The sequence below is a fragment of the Macaca mulatta genome, chromosome X (assembly GCF_049350105.2).
Source record: "Macaca mulatta isolate MMU2019108-1 chromosome X, T2T-MMU8v2.0, whole genome shotgun sequence".
Lineage (NCBI taxonomy): Eukaryota > Metazoa > Chordata > Mammalia > Primates > Cercopithecidae > Macaca > Macaca mulatta.
The window spans coordinates 154604464-154630771 of NC_133426.1; positions in this window are offsets into that span (position 1 = coordinate 154604464).

Consider the following 26308-nt stretch of genomic DNA (forward strand, 5'->3'; position numbering starts at 1 on the left):
AGCCATTGCAAAAACATGCCAAAATGTAAAGACCATCGAGGCTAGGAAGAAACTGCATCAACTAACGAGCAAAATAACCAATTAATATCATAATGGCAGGATCAAGTTCACACATAACAATCTTAACCTTAAATGTAAATGGACTAAATGGTCCAATTAAAAGACACAGACTGGCAAACTGGATAAAGAGTCAAGACCCATCAGTCTGCTGTATTCAGGAGACCCATCTCACACGCAGAGACATACATAGGCTTAAAATAAAGGGATGGAGGAAGATTTACCAAGCAAATGGAGAACAAAAAAAAGCGGGGGTTGCAATACTAGTCTCTGATAAAACAGACTTTAAACCATCAAAGATCAAAAGAGACAAAGAAGGCCATTACATAATGGTAAAGGGATCAATTCAACAGGAAGAGCTATCTATCCTAAATATATATGCACCCAATACAGGAGCACCCAGATTCATAAAGCAAGTCCTTAGAGACTTACAAAGAGACTTAGACTCCCATACAATAATAATGGGAGACTTCAACACTCCACTGTCAACATTAGACAGATCAATGAGACAGAAAGTTAACAAAGATATCCAGGAATTGAACTCATCTCTGCAGCAAGCAGACCTAATAGACATCTATAGAACTCTCCACCCCAAATCAACAGAATATACATTCTTCTCAGCACCACATCGTACTTACTCCAAAATCGACCACGTAATTGGAAGTAAAGCACTCCTCAGCAAATGTACAAGAACAGAAATTATAACAAACTGTCTCTCAGACCACAGTGCAATCAAACTAGAACTCAGGACTAAGAAACTCAATCAAAACCGCTCAACTACATGGAAACTGAACAACCTGCTCCTGAATGACTACTGGGTACATAACGAAATGAAGGCAGAAATAAAGATGTTCTTTGAAACCAATGAGAACAAAGATACAACATACCAGAATCTCTGGGACACATTTAAAGCAGTGTGTAGAGGGAAATTTATAGCACTAAATGCCCACAAGAGAAAGCAGGAAAGATCTAAAATTGACACTCTAACATCGCAATTAAAAGAACTAGAGAAGCAAGAGCAAACACATTCGAAAGCTAGCAGAAGGCTAGAAATAACTAAGATCAGAGCAGAACTGAAGGAGATAGAGACACAAAAAACTCTCCAAAAAATCAATGAATCCAGGAGTTGGTTTTTTGAAAAGATCAACAAAATTGACAGACCACTAGCAAGACTAATAAAGAAGAAAAGAGAGAAGAACCAAATCGACGCAATTAAAAATGATAAAGGGGATATCACCACCGACCCCACAGAAATACAAACTACCATCAGAGAATACTATAAACACCTCTACGCAAATAAACTGGAAAATCTAGAAGAAATGGATAATTTCCTGGACACTTACACTCTTCCAAGACTAAACCAGGAAGAAGTTGAATCCCTGAATAGACCAATAGCAGGCTCTGAAATTGAGGCAATAATTAATAGCCTACCAACCAAAAAAAGTCCAGGACCAGATGGATTCACAGCTGAATTCTACCAGAGGTACAAGGAGGAGTTGGTACCATTCCTTCTGAAACTATTCCAATCAATAGAAAAAGAGGGAATCCTCCCTAACTCATTTTATGAGGCCAACATCATCCTGATACCAAAGCCTGGCAGAGACACAACAAAAAAAGAGAATTTTAGACCAATATCCCTGATGAACATCGATGCAAAAATCCTCAATAAAATACTGGCAAACCGGATTCAGCAACACATCAAAAAGCTTATCCACCATGATCAAGTGGGCTTCATCCCTGGGATGCAAGGCTGGTTCAACATTCGCAAATCAATAAACATAATCCAGCATATAAACAGAACCAAAGACAAGAACCACATGATTATCTCAATAGATGCAGAAAAGGCTTTTGACAAAATTCAACAGCCCTTCACGCTAAAAACACTCAATAAATTCGGTATTGATGGAACGTACCTCAAAATAATAAGAGCTATTTATGACAAACCCACAGCCAATATCATACTGAATGGGCAAAAACTGGAAAAATTCCCTTTGAAAACTGGCACAAGACAGGGATGCCCTCTCTCACCACTCCTATTCAACATAGTGTTGGAAGTTCTGGCTAGGGCAATTAGGCAAGAGAAAGAAATCAAGGGTATTCAGTTAGGAAAAGAAGAAGTCAAACTCTCCCTGTTTGCAGATGACATGATTGTATATTTAGAAAACCCCATTGTCTCAGCCCAAAATCTCCTTAAGCTGATAAGCAACTTCAGCAAAGTCTCAGGATACAAAATTAATGTGCAAAAATCACAAGCATTCTTATACACCAGTAACAGACAAACAGAGAGCCAAATCAGGAATGAACTTCCATTCACAATTGCTTCAAAGAGAATAAAATACCTAGGAATCCAACTTACAAGGGATGTAAAGGACCTCTTCAAGGAGAACTACAAACCACTGCTCAGTGAAATAAAAGAGGACACAAACAAATGGAAGAACATACCATGCTCATGGATAGGAAGAATCAATATCATGAAAATGGCCATACTGCCCAAGGTAATTTATAGATTCAATGCCATCCCCATCAAGCTACCAATGAGTTTCTTCACAGAATTGGAAAAAACTGCTTTAAAGTTCATATGGAATCAAAAAACAGCCCACATCTCCAAGGCAATCCTAAGTCAAAAGAACAAAGCTGGAGGCATCACGCTACCTGACTTCAAACTATACTACAAGGCTACAGTAACCAAAACAGCATGGTACTGGTACCAAAACAGACATATAGACCAATGGAACAGAACAGAGCCCTCAGAAATAATACCACACATCTACAGCCATCTGATCTTTGACAAACCTGAGAGAAACAAGAAATGGGGAAAGGATTCCCTATTTAATAAATGGTGCTGGGAAAATTGGCTAGCCATAAGTAGAAAGCTGAAACTGGATCCTTGCCTTACTCCTTATACGAAAATTAATTCAAGATGGATTAGAGACTTAAATGTTAGACCTAATACCATAAAAACCCTAGAGGAAAACCTAGGTAGTACCATTCAGGACATAGGCATGGGCAAAGACTTCATGTCTAAAACACCAAAAGCAACGGCAGCAAAAGCCAAAATTGACAAATGGGATCTCATTAAACTAAAGAGCTTCTGCACAGCAAAAGAAACTACCATCAGAGTGAACAGGCAACCTACAGAATGGGAGAAAATTTTTGCAATCTACTCATCTGACAAAGGGCTAATATCCAGAACCTACAAAGAACTCAAACAAATTGACAAGAAAAAAACAAACAACCCCATCAAAAAGTGGGCAAAGGATATGAACAGACATTTCTCAAAAGAAGACATTCATACAGCCAACAGACACATGAAAAAATGCTCATCATCACTGGCCATCAGAGAAATGCAAATCAAAACCACAATGAGATACCATCTCACACCAGTTAGAATGGCAATCATTAAAAAGTCAGGAAACAACAGGTGCTGGAGAGGATGTGGAGAAATAGGAACACTTTTACACTGTTGGTGGGATTGTAAACTAGTTCAACCATTATGGAAAACAGTATGGTGATTCCTCAAGGATCTAGAACTAGATGTACCATATGACCCAGCCATCCCATTACTGGGTATATACCCAAAGGATTATAAATGATGCTGCTATAAAGACACATGCACACGTATGTTTATTGCGGCACTATTCACAATAGCAAAGACTTGGAATCAACCCAAATGTCCATCAGTGACAGATTGGATTAAGAAAATGTGGCACATATACACCATGGAATACTATGCAGCCATCAAAAAGGATGAGTTTGTGTCCTTTGTAGGGACATGGATGCAGCTGGAAACCATCATTCTTAGCAAACTGTCACAAGAACAGAAAACCAAACACCGCATGTTCTCACTCATAGGTGGGAACTGAACAATGAGATCACTTGGACTCAGGGAGGGGAACATCACACATCGGGGCCTATCATGGGGAGGGGGTAGGGGGGAGGGATTGCATTGGGAGTTATACCTGATGTAAATGACGAGTTGATGGGTGCAGCACACCAACATGGCACAAGTATACATATGTAACAAACCTGCACGTTATGCACATGTACCCTACAACTTACAGTATAATAATAATAAATAAATTTAAAAAAAAAAAAGAAAATCGACCAACTATAATACATATCAGACATTTTAATAAAATTATTCTCAAATTAGTATCACATGAATTACAGATAGTGTGATTAGACATCACAATGATAAAGGTAGTGGTGATTACTGGTGACTTTTGATTTTGGGCCTATGGATGCATCATATGTGATGCATAAACCCCTTCAAATTGGATGCAAAACTGTATGTATATGTGCATATGAGCATGTCTAGGGAGAGGAGCTCTAGATTTTCTCAAAGTCTTAGAGAGGGTACTTGACCCCTTTGAAGGTTAGGAATCACTGTGGGGATGGAGCAAGATGGCAGAATAGAAGCCTCCATCATTAGTCCTCCCCACTGGAACAACAAATTTTAGCAATTATCTGCACACAGAAAACCATTGTCACAATAACTGAAAATTAGGTGAGTAATCACAGTACCTAGATTTCACTTCACATTAATATAAGAGACATTGAGGAGAGCAGGAGAAACAATCTTGAATTGCCAATACCACCTCTTCCCTATCCTGCAGCAGTGACCATGCAGCATGGGGAGAGAATCTGCACTGTGGGGAAGGACAGCACAGAGACTGGGGGACTTTACATGGAAATCAGTGTTGCTCTGTCACAGAGGAGAATAAAGCCATGCTGGGTTCAACTAGCACCTGTGCATAGAGGGATCATTTGGAAAAGACCTGGCCAGAGGGGCATCACCCATCCCAGGGATTCGAACATGAGTTTCTCAGCAAGCCTCACCACCATGAACTGAAGTGCTCTGGGGTCCTAGGTAAACTTAAAGGCAGTCTAGGACACAATGACTGCAATTTCTAGACAACTGCTAGTGCTAGACTGGGCTTAGAGCCAGTGAACTAGGGTGGCACATGATCTAGGGAGACACCAGCTGGTTTGGCTAAGGGAGGGCTTGCACCATCCCTTCCCTAGGCCTCAGGCAGTGCAACTCACAGCAACAAAAGTGACTCCTTCCTTCTGCTTAAAGAGAGGAGAGCAAAGAGTAAAGAGGACTTTGGTTTCCGCCTTGGATACCAGCTCAACCACAGTAGGATAGGGCACTAGGCAGAGTTCTGAGGCCCTCATTTCAGGACCAAGTTCATAGATGAAATTTCTAGACACACCCAGGGCCAAAAGGGAATCTACTGCTTTGAAGGGAAGGACCCAGTCCTGGCAGGATTTATCACTCACTGACTAAAGAGCCCTTGGGTCCTGAATAACCAGCAGTGATGCCCAGGGAGTACACCGTAGGCCTTGGGCTTTAAGACCTGCTGACTACAGGTCTGACCCAGCACATTTTCAGCTGTGGCGACTGTGGTGAAAGACTCCTTCTGTTTGAGAAGAGCAGAGGGAAAAGTAAAGGGGACTTTGTCATGCACCTTGGGTACCAGCTCAGCCACAATAGGGTAGAGAAACAAGCAGGCTCTTAGATCCCCGAGTCCAGACCTAGGCCCTTGGACAGCATTTCTAGACCTACCTTTGGCCAGAGGGGAGCCCACTGCTATGAACAATGAGTCCCAGGCCTGGTAGCATTCACCACAAGCTGATGGAAGAACTCTTGGGCTTTAGGTAAACATTGGCAGTAGCCTGGCAGAACCTCCATTGACCAGTGGTGGTGGCCACAGAGAGAGGCTCCTCTACCTGTGGAAAGGGGAGGGCAAAGTGGGAAGGACTTTGCATTCTGGTATAAGTACCAGCTTAATCTCAGAATAGAACACTAGGTAAACTGCTGAGGTAAACACTAGGTAAACTCCAATACCTGGCTCCCAGGCAGCATCCCTGGACATGCCCAGGGCCTGAGGGAATATACCACCCTGAAGAACAGGGCCTTGGGCAAGATCCAGTGCTGTGCTGGCTTCAGGTCTCACCCTGAAGCCACAGGGGTACTAGTATCACCATACCCTCAGCTCCAGGTGGATCAGCACAGAGAGAGAGGGACTCTATTTGTTTGGGAAAAAGTAAGGGAAAAGAACAAGAGTCTCTTCCCGGAAATCCAGAGAATTCTTCCAGATCCTATACCAGACCACCAAGGCAGTACCTCTAAAAGTCTGCAAAAACCACAGTTTTAGTGGGCTTGGGGCCCAATTTCCTTCAAATACCTGGGAAGCCTTTCCCAGAAGGACAGGCACAAACAATCCCTGTGAAGAATACAATAAATATCTAACTCTTGAATGCCCAGACACCGACAAACATCTACAAGCATCAGCATCATCCAGGAAAACATGACCTCACCAAATGAACTAATTAAGGCACCAGAGAACAATCCTGGAGAAACAGATATGTGACCTTTCAGACGAAAAATTCAAAATAGCTGTCTAGAGGAAACTCAAATAATTTCAAGGTAAGACAGAGAAGGAATTCAGAATCCTGTCAGATAAATTTAACAGAGAGACTGAAATAACAATAACAACAAAATAAAGCAGAAATTCTAGAGTTGAAAAATGCAATTGACATGTGAAAGAATGCATCAGTGTATCAGTGTCTTAATAGCAGAAGTGATCAAGCAGTAGAAAGAATTACTGAGATTGAAGACAGGCTATTTGAAAAAAAAACACAAGGAAAACAAAAAATAATAAAAAACAATGAAGCATGCCTACAGGAAGTAGAAAATAAATGCAAGAGGGCAAATCTAAATGTTATTGGCCTTAAAGAGGAGATAGATAGATATAGAAAGTTTATTCAAAGGGATAATATCAGAGAACTTCCCAAACCTAGACAAAGATATCAACATTCAAGTACAAGAAGGTTATAGAACACCAAGTAGATTTAGCCCAAAGAAGATGACATCAAGACATTTAATAATCAAACTCCAAAAGGTCAAAAATAACATATCGTAAAAGCAGCGAGAGAAAAGAAGCGAATAACGTACGACGGAGTCCCAATATGTCTGGCAGCATACTTTTAAGTGGAAGCCTTACAGGCCAGGAGACAGTGGCTTGACATATTTAAAGTGTTGAAGGAAAAAAGTTTTACCCTAGAATAGTATGTCCTGGAAAAATATCCTTCAAACATGAAGGAGAAATAAAGACTTTTCCAGATGATATGGATTGGCTCTGTGTCCCCACTCAAATCTCACATTGGATTGTAATTCCTAGTGTTCGATATGGGGCCTGGTGGGAGGTAATTGGATCATGGGAGTGGTTTCTAATTATTTAGCACCATCTCCTTAGTGCTATCTCATGATTAAATTCTCATGAGATCTGGTTGTTTAAAAGTATATAACACTACCCCCTTTACTCTCTCTCTCCTGCTCTACCATGTGAAGATTGCATCTGTTTCCCCTTCTACCATGATTGTAAGTTTCCTGGGGCCTGCCAAGCCATGCCTCCTGTACAGCATGCAGAACTGTGACCAAATTAATCCTCTTTTCTCCATAAATTACCCAGTCTCAGGTATATTTTTATACAGTGTGAGAACAGATTAATATACCAAACAATCAAAAGCTGTGAGACTTCATCAATATCAGACCTTTCCTACAAGAAATGCTAAAGGGACTTCTTCAATCAAAAAGAAAAGGATGTTAGTGAGCAAGAAGAAACCATCTGAAGGTACAAAGATCAATGGTAATAGTAAGCACACAGAAAAGCACAGAATAGTATAACACTGTAATGGTGGTATATAAACTACTTTTGTCTTAAGTAGAAAGACTAAATGATGAACCAACAAAAAATAATAACTGCAACAACTTTTCAAGACATAGACAGTAAAATAAGACATAAAGAGACACATATTAAAAAGCAGAAGGATGAAGTTAAAATGTAGATATTTTATTAGTTTTCTTTTTATGTATTTGTGTCTTTATTTGTATATGCAATCAGTGTTAAGTTGCCATCAGTTTAAAACAATTGATTATAATGGTATTTGCAAATGTTATGGTAACCTCAAATTTTAAAAATGTACAACAGATACACAGACACAGACACAGACACAGACACACACACACACACACACACACAGAGAGAGAGAGAGAGAGAGAGAGAGACAGAGCAAGAAATTAAAGCATATCACCAAAGAAAATAACCTTTGCTAAAAGGAAGACAGGAAGGAAGAGAAACCTTCAAAACCACCAAAAAAAAAAAAAAAAAAAAAAAAAGGCAGGATTAAGTCCCTACTTATCAACAATAACATTGAATGTAAGTAGACTAAATTTTCCAATGAAAAGACACAGAGAGGCTAAATAGATGTAAAAACAAGACCTAATAATCTTTTGCCTACAAGAAACACACTTCACCTAAAATATACATACAAACTCAAAATAAAGGAAGGGAAAAAGACATTCCATGCCAATGGAAAGCAAAACGGAGCAGGAGTACCTATACTAATATCAGACAAAACAGGTTTCAAGACAAAAACTGCAAAGAAGAGACCAAGAAGGTTATTATATGATGATAAAAGGGTTAATTTAGCAGTAGGATATAATGATTATATGTGCACCCAACCCTGGAGCACCCAGATATATAAAGCAAATATTAGTAGAGCTAAAGGGAGAGGTAGACACCAATGCAACAGTAACTGGAGACGTCAACATATACTTTCAGCATTAGACAGAAGTCCAGTCAGAAGATCAATAAAGAAATATCAAATTTAATGTGCACCAAGAACAAATGGACCTAATAGATATTTATAGATCATTTAATCCAATGGCAGAATACACACTGTTCTCCTCAGCACATGGATCATTCTCATTCTCTGACCACAATGGAATAGAAGTAGAAATCAATAACAAGAGAAATTTTGGAAGCTATATGAACACACAGAAATTAAAGAATATGCTCTTGCGTGGTCAGTGGGTCAATGAAAAAAATAAGAAGAAAATTGAAAAGTTTCTTAAAACAAATGAAAAAGGAAATACAACATACCAAAACCTATGGGATACAGGAAAAGCAGTTCTAAGAGAGAATTTTATTGCTATAAATGCCTACATCAAAATAGAAAAAAAATTCGAATAAATAATCTAATAATGAATCTTAAAGAATTAGAAAAGCAAAAGCAAGCCAAATCCTAAATTGGGAGAAGAAAATAAATAATAAGGATCAGAGCAGAAAAAAAAATGAATTTGAAATGAAGAAAACAATACAAAAGATCAATGAAAAAAAAGTCGGTTTTACGAAAAGATAAAATTGGCAAATCTTTAGCCAGACTACAGAAAAAAAAAAAAAAAGGAGACCCAAATAGATAAAATCGGAGATTTTAAAAAAAGGAGATACTACAACTGAAACTCAAAGGATCATTAGTAGCCCCTATGAAAAATTATGTGCCGATAAATTGGAAAATCAATAAAAAATGAATAAATTTCTAGACACATACAACCTACTAAGATTGAACCATAAGGAAACCCAAAATCTGAGCAAACCAATAACAAGAAATGAAATCTAAGCTGTAATAAAGTCTCCCAATAAAGAAAAGCCTGAGACCCAATGGCTTCACCACTGAATTCTACCTAACATTTAAAGAACTGATACTGATACCAATCCTACTATAACTGTTGTGAAATAGAGGAGGAGGGAGTACTTCCAAATTCATTATATGAGGCCAGTATCACCCTGATACCAAAATCAGAACAAAGGCACATCATAAAAGGAAGGAAGGAAGGAAGGAAGGAAGGAAGGAAGGAAGGAAGGAAGGAAGGAAGGAAGGAAGGAAGGAAGGAAGGAGAAAGAAAGAAAGAAAGAAAGAAAGAAAGAAAGAAAGAAAGAAAGAAAGAAAGAAAGAAAGAAAGAAAGGAAGGAAGGAAGGAAGGAAGGAAGGAAGGAAGGAAGGAAGGAAGGAAGGAAGGAAGGAAGGAAGGAAGGAAGGAAGGAAAAAGAAAAGAAAAGAAAAGAAAAGAGAAAAGAAGGAAGGAAAGAAAACTACAGGCCAGTATGTCTGATAAATATTGATGCAAAAGTCCTTAACAAAATACCAGCAAACAAAATTCAGCAATACATTAAAAAGATCATTCATCATGACCAAGTGATATGTATCATAGGGAGGCAAGGATAGTTCAACATACACAAATTAATCAATATGATACATCATATCAACAGAGTGGAAGACAAAAATCATATGATCATTTCAATTGATGCTGAAAAAGCATTTGATAAACTTCAACATTCCTTCATGATAAAAACCCTCAAAAAATGGGTATAGAAGGAACATACCTCAACATAATAAAAGCTGTATATGACAGACCCACAGCTAGTATCATGCTGAATGGGAAAAACCGAAAGCTATTCCTCTAAGACCTGACACATGACAAGGGTGCCAACTATCACCCCTATTATTTAACATAGTACTGGAAGGCCTGGCTAGAGCAATAAGACAAGAGAAAGATATAAAGAACACCCAAATTGGAAAGGAAGAAGTCAAATTATCCTTGTTTGCAGATGATATTATCTCATATTTGGAAAAACCTAAAGACTCCACACACAAAAAAACTGTTAGAACTGATAAACGAATTCAGTAAAGTTGCAGGATACAAAATCAACATACAAAAATCAGTAGTATTTCTGTATACCAACAGTGAACAATCTGAAAAAAAAAATTGAAAGTAAGCCTATTTGCAATAGCAAAAAATAAAACTAAATAACTGTTAATTAACTTAACCAAAGAAGTAAATAATCCCTACAAGGATAACTACACAGAGCTGGTAAAAGAAATTGAAGAGGACAAACACAAAACATGAAAAGATATACCATGTTCATGTATTGGAAGACTCAGTATTGTTAAAAAGACCATACCACCCAAAGCAGTCTACGGATTCAATTCAATGCTGTCCCTATCAAAATACAAATGACATTCTTCACAGATTTAAAAGAAACCATCCTAAAACTTACATGGAATCACAAAAGACCCAGAAAAGCCAAAGCTATCCTGAGCATAAATAACAAAACTAGAGGAATCACATTACCTGACTTCAAATTATACTAGAGAACTACAGTAACCAAAACAATGTGGTACAGGTATAAAAACAGACACATAGACCAATGGAGTAGAAGGCAGATCCCAGAAAGAAATCCACTGCCTGCAGTTAACTCATTTTTGAGAAATGTGTGAAGAACATACAGTAGGGAAAATACATTAGGGTCTCTTCAATAAATGGTGCTCTGAAAACTGGATATCCATATGCAGAAGAATGAAACTAGAACCCTATCTTTCACCACATACAAAAGTCAAATCAAGACGTGTTAAAGGTTTCACTCTAAAATCTAAAATTATGTAACTACTACAAGAAAACATTGGGGAACATCTCCAGGTTATTGATCTAGCCAAAAATTTCTTGAGCGATACCCCACAAGCACAGGCAACCAGGGCAAAAATGCATAAATGGGATCACATCAAGTTACAAAGCTTTTGCATAACAAAGGAAACAATCAACAAAATGAAGAGACAACCCAGAGAATAGGAGAAAATATTTGCCAGCTACCCATCTGACAAGGGATTAATAACCAGAATATATAAGAAACACAAACAACTCTATAGGAAAAAAAACAACAAACTAATATTCTGATCAAAAGATGAGCAAAAGATTTGAATGCACATTTCTTAAAAAAAAACACACACACACATACAATTGGCAAACAGGCATATGAAAAGGTGCTCAACATCACTGATTAGAGAAATGCAAATTGAAACCACAATGAGATATCATCTCAGTCAAGTTGAAATGGCTTATATCCAAAAGAAAGTCAATAACAAATGCTAGCGAGGATGTAAAGAAAAGAGAACCTTTGTACATCGTTGATGAAAATATAAATTAGTACAACCAATATGGAGAACATTTTGGAGGTTCCTCAAAAAACTAAAAATAGAGGTACTATATGAAGCATTCCCATTACTGGGTATATACTCAATAGAAAGAAGATCAGTATATCAAAGAGGTGTTTGCACTCCCATTATTATTACAGCAGTAATATCCAAGATTTGGAAATAACCTAAGTGTTCATTAACATAGAAAATGAGGTACTCCTAAGCTAGCAGAAGACAAAAAATAACTAAAATCAGAGCTGAACTGAAGGAGATAGAGATACAATAAAACATTCAAAAGACCAATTAATCCAAGAGCTGGTTTTTCGAGAAAATTAATAAAATAGACTGCTAGCTAGACTAATAAAGAAAAGAGAAGATTCAAATAAACACCATCATAAATGATAAGGGGGATATTACCACTGAGCCCACAGAAATTCAACCAACGACCAGAGAATATTATAAACTCCACTATGCACATAAACTGGAAAATCTAGAAGAAATGAATACTCACCTGAACACATATACTCTCATAAGACTGAACGAGGAAGAAGTTGAATCCCTGAATATACCAATAATGAGTTCTGAAATTGAGGCAGTAATACATAGCTTACCACCACCACCAACAACAAAAGGCCACGGACCAGATGGCTTCACAGCTGAATTCTACCAGATGTACAAAAAATGAACTGCTGCCATTCCTACTGAAACGATTCCAAAATATTGAAAAAGAGGGCCTCCTCCCTAACTCATTCTGTGAGACCAGAATCATCATGAAACCAAAACCTTGCAGAGATACAACAAAAAAAGAAAACTTCAGGCTAATATCCTTGATGAACATCGGTGTAAAAAATCCTCAAGAAAATACTAGCAAACTGAATCCAGCAGCGCATCAGGAAGCTTATCCACCACAAGCAGAAAGGGTTTTTCCCTGGGATGCAAGGTTGGTTCAACATGCATAAATCAAAAGATGTGATTCATCACATAAACAAAACTAAAGACAAAAACCACATGATTATCTCAATAGATGCAGAAAAGGCTTTCTGAAAAATTCAACATCCCTTCGTGTTAAAAACTCTCAATAAACCAGGTACTGAAGGAACATACCTCAGAATAGTAAGAGCCATGTGTAACAAACCCACATCCAATATCATACTGAATGGGAAACAGCTGGAAGCATCCCCCTTGAAAACTTGCACAAGACAAGGATGCCCTCTTTCACCACTTCTATTCAACATAATATTAGAGGTTCTGCAAGGCACTCCACCTGATGGGCCTCGCTGAGCTCCCAGCTGACAGCCAGCACCAACCTGGAGCTGTGTAAGCGATCATCTTGTACTTTCCTGCCCAGTCAAATTTCAGATATCTGCAACTCCTGGCACATGGAGCAAAAGGTTCACAGAGATGAGTCCAGTCCTCTGTCAGCCCAGATAATCCTGAGACAATAAATAGTTATTGTTTTAACCCACTAAGTTTTGAGATAATTTTTTACACAGAAACAATCAAAATCGTTATTTTCACTTCTCGTGGGTAAGTATTAGGAGTAGAACTGCTGACAGGCCAGGTGTGGTGGCTCACACCTGTAATCCCAGCTCTTTGGGAGGCCGAGGTGGGTGGATCACTTGAGGTTGGGAGTTTGAGGTCAGCCTGACCAACATGAAGAAACCCCATCTCTACTAAAAATACAAAAATTAGCTGGGCCTGGTGGTGCATGCCTGTAATCTCAGCTACTCAGGAGGCTGAGGCAGGCGAGTCACTTGAACCTGGTAGGCAGAGGTTGTGGTGAGCCGAGATTGAGCCATTGCACTCCAGCCTGGGCAATAAGAGTGAAACTCCATCTCAAAAAAAAAAAAAATTAAAAAAATGAGTAGAACAGCTGGATCATATAATATGTGTATATTAATCTGTATAGAAAATTACCAAATTATTATCATATTATCAAAAGTAGTTTTACCTCTTCATACTCTCACTAGCAAAGTAAGAGTGCTCTGGTTTCTCCATATCCTCATCATAACTTTTTAAAATTTTAGCTACTGGCAGTTATTCATGGTATCCCATTGGTTTTTGTTGTTGTTGTTTTGTTTTTTTGTTTTTTGTTTGTTTTTTTGAGATGGAGTCTCACTCTGTCACCCAGGCTGGAGTGCAGTGGTGCAATTTTGGCTCACTGCAACCTCTGCCTCCCGGCTTCACGCCAGCCGTTCTCCTGCCTCAGCCTCCCAAGTAGCTAGGACTACAGGCACCCGCCACCATGCCCAGCTAATTTTTTATATTTTTAACAGAGACGGGGTTTCACGTGTTAGCCAGGATGGTCTCGATCTCCTGACCTCGTGATCCACCTGCCTCGGCCTCCCAAAGTGCTGGGATTACAGGTGTGAGCCACCACGCCCGGCCCTCCTATTGGGTTTTTAATTATTATTTCATGATTAGTAATAATGTTGAAAACTTTTCATTGTGTTTAATTATCATTTGTTAATCTTCCTTTGTGAAATCTATTTACAAATCTTTTGTCTATTTTGTTTTAAATTGAGTTTTTGCCATTTTATATTTATTTGTTGGAGTTCATTGTATATTCTAGATACAAGTCCTTTGATTGATAGATAAATATAGTGTGATTCTTTACTCCAGTCTATAGCTTGACTTTTTATTTTCTTAAGAATGTCTTTGAGGAGGAGAAAGTTTGAATTCTGATGAAGTCAAATTTACCAATTTTTTAAATGATTAATAATATTTTATATTTGTTCTCTCTAAGAAATCATTGTCTACCTCCAAGGTTGAAAGATATTCTCTTACAACTTTTCTTAAAGTTTTCCTATACCTTTTATATTCATATATATAGACCATATTGAATTAATTTTTTGTGAATGGTCCAAAATGGTAACTGAGATACATTGTTTCATTTTTAATATAACTATATTTATATATTTATATAATATATAAATAAATATATATATTTATATATAATATTAAAAATAGTATCATATATAATATGTGTTTTATTTTATATATATATATAAAAGAGGTTCTGGCCAGAGAAATCAGGCAAGAGGAAGAAATAAATAGTATTCAAATAGGAGGACAGGAGGTCAAAGTATGCCTGTTTGCAGATGACATAGTCCTATATCTAGAAAACCTCATCTTCTCAGCCCAAAAGCTTCTTAAGCTGATAAGCAACTTCAGCAAAGTTTCAGGATACAAAAATCTGTGTGCAGAAGTCACAGTATTCCTATACACCAAAAACAGTCAAGCCAATAGCTAAATCGTGAATGAACTCACAATTCCTACAAAAAGAATAAAATACGTAGGAATACAGCTAACAAGGGAAGTAAAGGACAAGTGAAAATGTGGTAGATATACACCATAGAATACTATGCAGCTGTATAAAAGAATGAGATCACGTCCTTTGCAGGGACATGGATGAAGCTGGAGTCCATTATTAGCAAATAATGCAGGAACAGAAAAACAAATACTGCATCTTCTCACTTGTAAGAGGGAGATAAATCATGAGGACAGATGGACACATAGAGGGAAACAATGGATACTGAGGCCTACTGAAGGGCGGAGGGTGAGAGGAAGGAGAGGATCAGAAACAATAATGAATAATAGGCTTAATACCTGGGTGATGAAATAATCTGTATAATATACCCCCATGAGACAAATTTAATTATGTAACAAACATGTACATCCTCTACATGTACCCCTGAACTTAACAGTTATAAAAAAAAAAAAGAAAGAAAGAAAATGAGGTGCTTATACACAATGGAATACTATTCAGTCATAAAAATGGATGAGATTCTATCGTTTTCAACAACATGGATGGAACTGGAGGTCATTATGTTAAGTGAAATAAGCCAGGCACAGAAAGACAAACTGGATATTCTGACTTATTTGTCAGATCTAAAAACCAAAACAATTGAATTCATGAACACAGAGTGTAGAAGGATGGTTACCAGAGGCCGGGAATGGTAGTGGAGATCAGGGAGTAATGGTTATTGGGTACAAAAAATAGTTAACAAGAATTTATAAATATAGTATTTGATAGTACAACAGGAAGAGTACAGTCAATAATAATTTCCCTTAGTTATTTAAAAATAACTAAGAATATAACTGGATTATTTGTAACACAAAGGATGCATGCTTGAGGGATGGATACCCAATTTTTTATAATATGATTTTTACACATTGCGTTCCTGTACCAAGATATCTCATGTACCCCAGAAATATATGCATCTATGTACTCACAAATATTGAAAGTAAAATTTTTTAAAAAGAAAAAACATTTGTGAAGCTTTGAACTCTGATAATAACAGTGATTCAGCCTCCTTCCTATGTCAGACTCTCAGATTTACATTCCTTTCCATCTCTCTCTTTTTTGTTTATTTGACAGAGTAGTGCATTAAGTGCAGAATAATGCAGTCCAATCTGAATACATAAGAGCTGAAGGGGGAGAGCTGAAAGGAGTGTATCTGAAGGGATTACTCCAAGAAGACTCCCCCAGAAGAGGTCTCTCTTAAAGTGAGATCTAGTAGGTCTGTTTAGCACTTGATTCTTGAGCTGGCATGGAGGAACAAGGCTGCTTGGGCAGAAAGGCATGGATAAGAGGGCTTTGGATGACCACATAATTGAGTATTGAGTTAACATGCAAGACAAGGTATTTCCTTTTTGATTGTGTAAGACTCTATAAATGAGGAAGATCATTGCCAGACAGAAAACTTCATAGACTATTTATCATTATAAAGTGGGCAGAAGAAATTGACTGACCTGGTGGCTTAATCTGAATTTTGAGCAAATGCTTCATTAAATGATAATTCAGTGCGTCAGATTTATATAGCCCCTGTCTTCATTAACAATATAAATATTTCTTTAAAATAGCATTTTGGAATTGAACACAGTATGGTAATAAGTTTCTTTCCTCCCCAAGCTGCTAGCAATCGATTCTCACCTAGTTGTGTGGATGACACTTAGACTTTAGCCTTCTTAAGAATCATCCATGAGGCATGAGTTACTGTGCTATAATTCATATTTTGCCAGGGTTTTTAGATTTTATAAAGGAAGCTGTCTTTAGCATCAGTGGGAAATCTCCAGGAACAGACTGGATCTGTGATAGGATATCCTCAGAATATTCTAGAATACAAATGGTGCTCTTGAGCTCCCTAGAAATGTTTGACATTTATTTATTCCCAGCAAAAGGCTGAGGCTTTTGCAGGTATGCCCCCATTTATGTAATAGGTGTGCTTCTGAAAATCACTGTGTAAAAACATCCACATACATAAATAATGAAGCTTTAAATTAACAGTATGTGGTCACTATTGAAGAACAAGTTTTTGCAAAGTGAAATATCTTTGTGTAATGTGAATATCATCACTGGTTTTATAAGCATGGTTTCTGGTATATTCAGCTTCTTTAGAAGTGAAACCTATTCATATGTAAGCCCAGGGAACTAGTAATTGCAGTCTTCATGTGTTTAGGCTGATTGGGTCAATATTTTTACAGGGTCTCTCTAATTCTTTTAAGTTGGGAGCAGATGGCCCTTTTACATGAATGATAAATTGTGAAAATTGAACATAGAAGAAAAAATAGTATTCGAATCAAACAAAACTTGTTACAAAGTTAAAATGAGACATGTCTAATGATTTGCGTGGTAATTGGGCCAAAATATTAAGTGGTTTCTGTAAATGGCTATAATTAGTGTGACTCTAGGTACAGAGGATATTGAAGAGAGTGTTGAAGAAAAGTGACCAGATCTTTTTGAGAGCCCCTTGAGTCATAACTCAGAAGGACTCAGGGCTTTCCCTCCTTCAGCTAGTCATGCCAATAGCCCAGCTTTCAAGGAATTTCTGTTTGACAGAGATATATTGTGTCAGACTCAAACCTGTAAGACCAAACCAGGCAAGTCATACTTATTGTGGACCACTTGTTTCTCAACTTGAGCATGAGTCAGAATCCCCTGGAAAGCTTGTTAAAGCACAGATGACTAAGACCCATTCCCAGTGCTTCTCATTCAGCAGGCCTAGGATTGGGCTCAATAATTTGTATTTCTAACAAGTTCTGATGTGATGCTATTCCTTTGGGGGACACTCTTTGAGAATCACTGGCTTAGAGAAAGGGTGCACATCTTAGTCTGTTTTCTGCTACTACAACAGAATACCTGAGACTGGATAATTGATAAACAGTAGACATTTACTTGGCTCATGGTTCTGGAGGCTGAGTCAGCATCCAGTGAGGGCCTTTATGCTGCACCATTCCATGGTGGTGGGAGGAGGGGCAAGAGAAGGCAAGAGTAAAAAAGCAAGAGAAGGCTGAACTTGCTTTTATAAAAACCAATTCTCACAATAACTAACCCACGTCTGAGATAAGGACATTAACCCATTCATGAGAGTGGAGCCCACATGGCCTAATCACATCTTAACAGTCCTACCTCTTAATATAATCACAATGGCTATTAACATTCAATATGAATTTTGGAGGGGACCTTCAAGCCATAGAAGTGCCACTGCAGGAACCTCAGGAACAAATTGCTAATCAAGAGAAGAAGCCCAATAAGTTGTCATTTTTACCTCATGACATGGAGAGAGAACTGGGTACAGGGGTGGGTGGGTTTCAAGAGCTATCAGCTCTCCTCAGTATCCCTCTCCCCAGGGTCTCACTTGCATTCATGGATTCATTGGAGACATATCAGTCATGGGAACTGCAGCAGAGAAGATTACAGTCCAGAAATGTGCACACTGGATGAGAATCTAAGTTGACAATGCTATGTGCATACAAGAGGTACAACTCCTACTACAACTACCTTTTCAGTTTCATTCACCTCCTATTCTCCAATATGACAATTTCCCACACTCCCTCTCCACAATCACCCAACACATCTTGCTCCATTCTCACTTAGGGGATGACGTTGCATTTTACTTCACCCAAAACAGCAAAACAATCCAAGGAGAATTTTCACAAGCTTCCACATCTCTCCAACCACCTTCACCTGAGCCAGGTATTTGGTCTTCTATTCCATTACACTGGATTAATTCGAGTTCTCCAGAGAAATAGAACCAACAGTATGTGTGTGTACGTATATGCATAGATGATAGATGATTGATAGATAGAAAGACAGACAGACAGACAGACAGACAGACAGACTTTAAGGAATTGGCTCACACAATTGTTAGGGCTAGCAAGTCTAAAACCTGCAGGGCAGGTTGGCAGGCTGGAGACCCAGGAAAGAGTTGATGTTGCAGTTCAAGTCCAAAGGCACTCTGGAAGCAGAATTCCCTCTTCTTTGGGGTACCTCAGTTTTCCTTAAAGCCTTCAACTGATTGCCTGAGGCCCACTCATATTATAGAAGGGAATCTGCTTTACTCAAACTCTATGGATTTAAATGTTAATCACATCCAAAACACCCTCACAGAAATATCCAGGATAATATTTAACCAAATATCTGGGTAATGCAGCCCAGCCAAGTTGACACATAAAATTAACCATCACACTGGGTTAATTGGTCATGTTCTTTCCTGGGCCAGTCCTTGCAATGGTGCCCTACCTAGATCCCATGTCTGTCACATATTCATGAACTTCTTTCCTGCCATCTGTCCTTGTTTTCCTTCCTGATCATTTTTTTCTACTTGATCTTTCTCATCAGCTATAATATCTCTCATCATTATAAATTTTCCTTTGACCCCCATATTCTCCTCTAGCTAATTCCCAGTGGCTGTGCTCCCCTTTATAGCAAATCTTCTCCAGTGAGTTGTCTATAACTGCTCTCTCAATTCCTACTCCTCCAATTCTCCATTGAACTCCCTGCAGTGAGTTCAGTTGAATGCCTTAGGTGAAAGCCTTAAGTGAAAGCAGTCAGGCTTTCATACCCAAAACTACACTTGTCAAGGCTACCAGTCACTCCGTTGGTGTCAGATCCAATGGATGTTGCTCAGTCCTCATTAAGCAGCAGCATTTGGCACACTCGGTTTCTTCATTTTTCTTCAAATATGTTCTTCAGTTGTCCCTCAGTACACCACACTCTGGGTTTTGCTCTACCTCATTGGCCACTAATGTATCAGTCTTCTTTTCTGGTTTCTCCTCATCCTCCTGATTTCTAAATATCAGAGTACCCTTGGGCTTAGTCCTTGGCTGTCTCATCTTTTCTATTTATGCTCACCTGCTAGGTGATCTAATGTGGCCCCATGGCTTTAAATACTTTGGATATACTAATGACCTCAAAGTGAGTCTAATAAATGTGTAACTGCACGATGGAATCAATCCAGTGAAAGAAAGATACACTGTGCTATGAGATCATATACCAGGGGTTCTTGTCCGAGTCTAAAACAGGTGTTTACAAACTTTGGCCTGCAGGCCAGTATTCAGCTTGCAATCTGTTTTTGTCAATAAAGTCTTATTGGAACAGAGTTACACCCATTTGTGTACTATAAGGCTGCTTTTTATACTACAATGGCAGAGTTGAATCTTTGTGACAAAGATTATACAGCCAGCAAACCTGAAAATATTTACTGTTTGGCCCAGAAGTTTGTTGACCCCTGGCTGGGAGATCAAGGAACACATGATATTTGAATTGAGATCAGAAATATGAATAGGAGTCATCCAGGCAAAGGAGAGACAAGAGCATTTCAAGGCACTAGAACAGCACTGTACAAGCCTTGAGAGGGAAGGGAACATGGGGAATCAGAGGACCTAATGGAAAGCTAGCATGCCTGTAGAATGGGTTCAACATACCAAATAAGACTGATTAATGGTGGAGGCAGTTGTGTACCTCACAAATATTGCATAAACCAGTGCTTCCAAAACTTTATTATGTGTTAAAATGAAAACACCTGTTAAAATGCAGATTCTGATTCAATAAGTCTGGGATGGGGCCTGTGATGCTGCATTTTAAGCAAGCTATCAGGGATGCTTAAGTGGTATGTCTTCAGATCACATTTTGAATAGGAAGCCATGCTGAGTGGTTAGATAAGAGGCATGGGTGGGGGAAGAAGGAATCAAGGATAATTCCAAGTTTCTAACTTGAGCAACCAGATAATGCCACTCACTGGGATGAGGAGACTGGGGACCAAGAACGTTTGAAGATGGAGATGCTGAGTTAAGTCTTGGATGAGTTAAATTTGTGGTGCTGATGGGGACATTTAGGTGTAGACCAGCAGGTAGTTGAATATTGAAGGTTGAATTTAAAGGGGGAAATTTGTACTAAGGGAGGGTTTTTCAAAATTAGATGAATGAGACTTACGCATTTTAATAGGCTGGGGAAAGGAAGTTTTAATGGGGATGTATCCAGAGGAATTGCTACCCTTGAACAGGAAGAGATGGGGGTGTGAAAGGTAAAAATGTTTGTTTCTGTAGATGTTGTGGGTGGAGGGGAGCTTGAAGGCACTCCCACTGTTTGTCCCTCTTTCCCTTGTGAAAAAGGAAGCAAGGCCATCTTCAATTTCCTTATTTATAAAATGAGAGGGGTGGGAATTTATCTCAAGGTATCATCCAGTTTGATGGTTCTGAGTCAATACCAAAAAATTTAAATGTAGCATATAAATGAAAACAAATATTTACATTATATATAGAATCGTAATGAGAAATACTATGTCAAGAATTGGGTACAATTCAAATATGCATTTTATTTTAAGTCACCCTAAAGGTAATTGATGCATTAGAAAAGATAAGAAATTCTGTAAAGATTTAGATCTGTTACGATTTCTGACTAAGGGTGTGCAATAATATATAACACTCATAATCTTTAAACTATTTGGCAGTCATAAATCTGTCTTCACAAAGTACCCTGGGAGACTGTTTCCCTTTTAAGTGGTATGGAAACCGAGGCAAGGAAATTGTGACTTGTCTAGAACTTTGAAGGAATCTTGCAATCCTGTTTTTTAAAGCCAGGACATGAGAAGGGTCACATTTGGCTGATTTTCTTTACTTGAAATGAAAAGGCTCTGGAGGAAGCTTGTAGGGAAACTGGGTCATGTCACCTTCACCTAACGACATGAAGCATATCCTATCAACAAGATTATCTTCTTTTAAGGGATATTTTAGAAGCTTCTTGAGAGCAGAAAACTATATACAACCCATCTAGATATTTTTTACAGCTTCTAGAACACATAGTAGGAACAAAATATGTAGTAGTTGAATAAGATTTTCTTTTTAAGCATTGTGTCTTAGAATGAGAAAATTAGACTTTTCCCAGTAATGCCTGGCCATAATCAGAAAAGTCATGGCTGATCCTTGGGTTCAGAGTTTTGCTCACAGAGAATGTGGCTCTTATACTTTATTCCTGGCAGGAAATTTCTTCTTGCCCAACTTGCTCTATGGAATGAGAAAGTGGACTTTGGCCTTTTACTAAGTTGCTGTGTCCCAGTGTAACTGAAAATTTTTTTTACTGTTTTCCCATCTAAATGTTCAAAGCAATGGTGCCTCCTCCTATCTACCCCAAAGGTTTTTGTAATGATAGCTCTTCAGGATGCTGAGCTCTTAGAAGAAAGGTATATATATGAAAAGTATTATCATATACAAAACAGATACTTTTCAGCCAAGATACATTTTAAAACCAAAATGAATACAGTTTCTGGAGTATCAGTTAATAAATACAAATGAATATGCTGAACTTATCTGTATCATAGGGGAACTGAAAGAAGCAATTGATGCTTATAAACTTTCTTGAAGTCTTTGAATTAAAGAGTCTAAAATGTATGAGGTATGATTACCTTCCTTATTATGAAAGTTATAATTAATACACACACACATTTTCCAATTCAGATTCACAGTTAGGACTTGTTTCAATGGAACAAACCCTTTAAAATTAATATTTGAGTAGGTAGTCTCTATTCCCTCTAGAGTCTAACTCATTTGGGTGGGCACAAACTTGTACAGATTCTAGTGTCACCCAAGTACATTCTGCCACTTGTATGTGTGTGTGTGTGTGTGTGTGTGTGTGTATATACATATATATATATATATATATATATATATTTTTTTTTTTTTTTTTGAGATGGAGTTTCGCTTTTGTTTCCCAGGCTGGAGTGCAATGGCGTGATCTCGGCTCACTGCAACCTCTGCCTCCCGGGTCCTGCTCAGCCTCTGAAGTAGCTGGGATTACAGGCACACGCCACCATGCCTGGCTAATTTTTGTATTTTTAGTAGAGAGGGAGTTTTACCATGTTGGTCAGGCTGGTCTCGAATTCCTGACCTCAGATGATCCACCAGCCTCGGCCTCCAAAAGTGCTGGGATTACAGGCGTGAGCCACCGCACCCGGCCCTGCCACCTGTATTTTATAATTTTAGGAATCTGCCTTGCATTCATGGCAGGAAAAACTTAAATAATCCTGTGTTATTTATTCGAACTTCACAGAAATCAGGAGCCAAATAAGAGAGAGGAGATATATTTCTACATTTAGCAACGTTACTTCAGATGGCTGGACGTTCTCTGTGACATTTGCTTTAAAAACATTCTTCTGGTTTCATTAAACTATCTTTGATAGATATTAACCAAATATTCACTGTAGTCTAGTTTTTCACATTCCTAAATGATTGGCATTAGAGTTAGAAGGGGAAAAGGGATATATGAGTAAATGGGCTGAGATGGGGGGCAGACAGTTCGAAGAACTCATGGGGCAGGGCAAAGGAGTGACCAGTATTCATTAAACAACAAAACCCTGTGGAACTTTTTAGAAGTATACTGTATTTTCATTCATTTACTGAGAATGTAGATACAATTTGTTCAGATTACAAAGGAATGTCCCACTTAGGAACATACTGTTCAGAAGGACAGAGAACAAAATGTTTCTGCCCAAGCTCACTTGCTCAGGGTGTGCTAGGGAAAAGAAAAAAAAAAATACCATTTTTATAGTTCAAAAACACTTGAATACTCTCCACTGTAAAATTCTTTTAACTTTGATGTGGATTTGAATTTTCTACAATAAAATGTCAGAGAAAAAATTAGAAATGTCTCTTTACTCCTATTCCACTACCACCCCTCCCTACTTCAGACATCAAGCACACAGAATCAGAGCTCAGAAAATCTATCTAATTACTTTGTAAATTATATATTCTAGAATGTTCTTTGCCATTCTAAAGTGAAATTTAGGCATTCCTCTCTCATCACCTAAGGAGACGACAATAATATTATCAGAGCCAAACTATAGTAAGAGGTCTTTAAATACATTGAATCATACAGGACATAGAAAAGGTGATAATAACAGACCCATACACACATTATTAATACCCAAGTAGCCAGAGGTGATCTGAGGTTTTCCTCTTTAGAGGTGACAGACCGAGAGGTACACAGGGAAACAGTTCACAGTAAAAGAAAAGAAAGAAAAAATCAGTGGTCTTCATTATGTGGTGTACCCTGTAGGTTCTTTAAAAAAAAAAATGTGGATTAACTATTTAAAAAGTGAAGTAACCAAATATCATTGTTCAATTACTGTTGCAATTATGAGGATTGTATTTTCCAAACCCCAAACTGGGACATACACTTTGAAACTGGGACTGCCTAGAAAATTCAGAATGTGTGATATATCCAACAGTCTGATTCTGGTCTCTTTCTTTGTACTCCATAGAACTGAAGGAAAACATTTGAGACAAAATTCTATGAAGGTTTGTTATGAATCTCATTTTATGTTAAGGGACGATTGGCATTTTTGAATTGGAGTCCTGGGGCTGAAAGCACAAGTACATAATGTAAATATCTTTATTATCATTCATTATCCATCTTCAGAGGTACATTATTATACATGATTATGCATATCCCTGTAAAGAGGTATGGTTTCTACCTACAGTGACCACAGTTCCCAAATCCCAAACCAAGAAGCATAATCAGCATGCTTTAACAGGGAGATTGGATTTTTTGAAATCTGGGCTGTCCTGAAAAAGCTCAAATATCCCTTGGCAATATCTGTGTCGAATATGCAGGCACCTTTTAATAAAGCAAGGCAGAATAGGCCTGTTGTTCAGAGGAAAAAGGTCAGAAGAAGGTCATGGCTGGGTGACCTTGGAGCCATTTGGTCATATCTCTTTTGCAGCTGGGAAGAGTGAGGAAGGTTAAAAGCAGAAGCTCTAAGAGAAAAAACAAAAAACAAACAAACAAAAAAACCCAAGGTCTCCATTTGGCATTGGAGTAAAAGAGAAAAAGAAACTAGCATTTTGAAGGACAGGCAGTACCCTGGGAGGATTCTCTCTTAGGCTGGGGACTTGGACCCTGGGCTCACTGTGTGTGAGCATATAAGCTGTGATGGGCTGAATCATATACCCCAAAACTTATATGTAAACATCCTAACTCCAAGTACATCAGAATGTGACTGTATTTAGAAACAGGATGTTTAAAGAGGTAGTTATGTTAAATGAGTTTAATTGGGTGTGACATAATCCAATCGGACTGGTGTCCTTATAAGAAGAGAAAATTAGGACACAGGCATACACTCAAGGAAGACCATGTGAAGACACATGGAGAAGATGGCTGTCTACAAGCCAAGGAGACAAGACACAAACCTGCAGATTTCTAACCTCCAAAACTGTGAGACAGTAAATTTCTGTTGTCTAAGCAGCCCAGTCTGTGGTACAGTCAGTCCTCTTTTCCATGGGTTCAGCATGTGCAAATTTAATCAATCATGGATTCAAAATTTCTAAAAATAGCAATACAACAGTAACAATAACACAAAATTGTAAAAAATACAGTATGACAACTATTTACATAGCATTTACATTACATTAGGGATAAGTAATCTGGAGATGATTTAAAGTATATGAGATGTGTGTAGGTTATATGCAAATACTATATACCATTCTAAGTAAGGGACTTGAGTCTCCAAGGATTTCGGTATCGTGCAACCAATCCCCATGGATACCAAGGTACAACTGTAGTTTATTACAGCAGCCTGCCAAACCAGCACACCAACATAATGTTGTTGCACATCAGGGCCTCCAACAGGAAGGGAGCCATGTGGACCTGGAAGGGAATAGGTCCTCTGGAAATTTCTTGCCCTTGGCGTTTTATTTCTCTGGTTCTTGGAGAAAGCCCCAAAAAGGAATTTAGAAAATGTATCACACTCTGAGACCTATCGTCCATGAGTTTTCTACACCTGTTTCCAGCCTTTCCAGAGTGATTTGAGCATCACGTATAACCAGTGTGAGGCTTTACCAGGACTTGTATGAAATTAGCTTGCAAAGACTCTGAGAAGGCTGGTACCATCAAAAAGATTCCTCATGATGGTACTGATGGATGTTACCCTCTAGTACCCCCAAAGAGAGTTACAATGTCATGAGATGGCATCATCTTCAACTGATACCTCAATAGCTATTTGAATTTGATCATGCACAAGGACAGTATTTGATTGTAGTTGTTAACAGTGCCCTGGGTTATTGCGATCTCCCAGGATAGAAATCAAGAGAGATCACCAAACATAGCAGCAAAGGAAAGTTTATTCAGCTTGTGCAGAGGGATTCAGCACCAAGA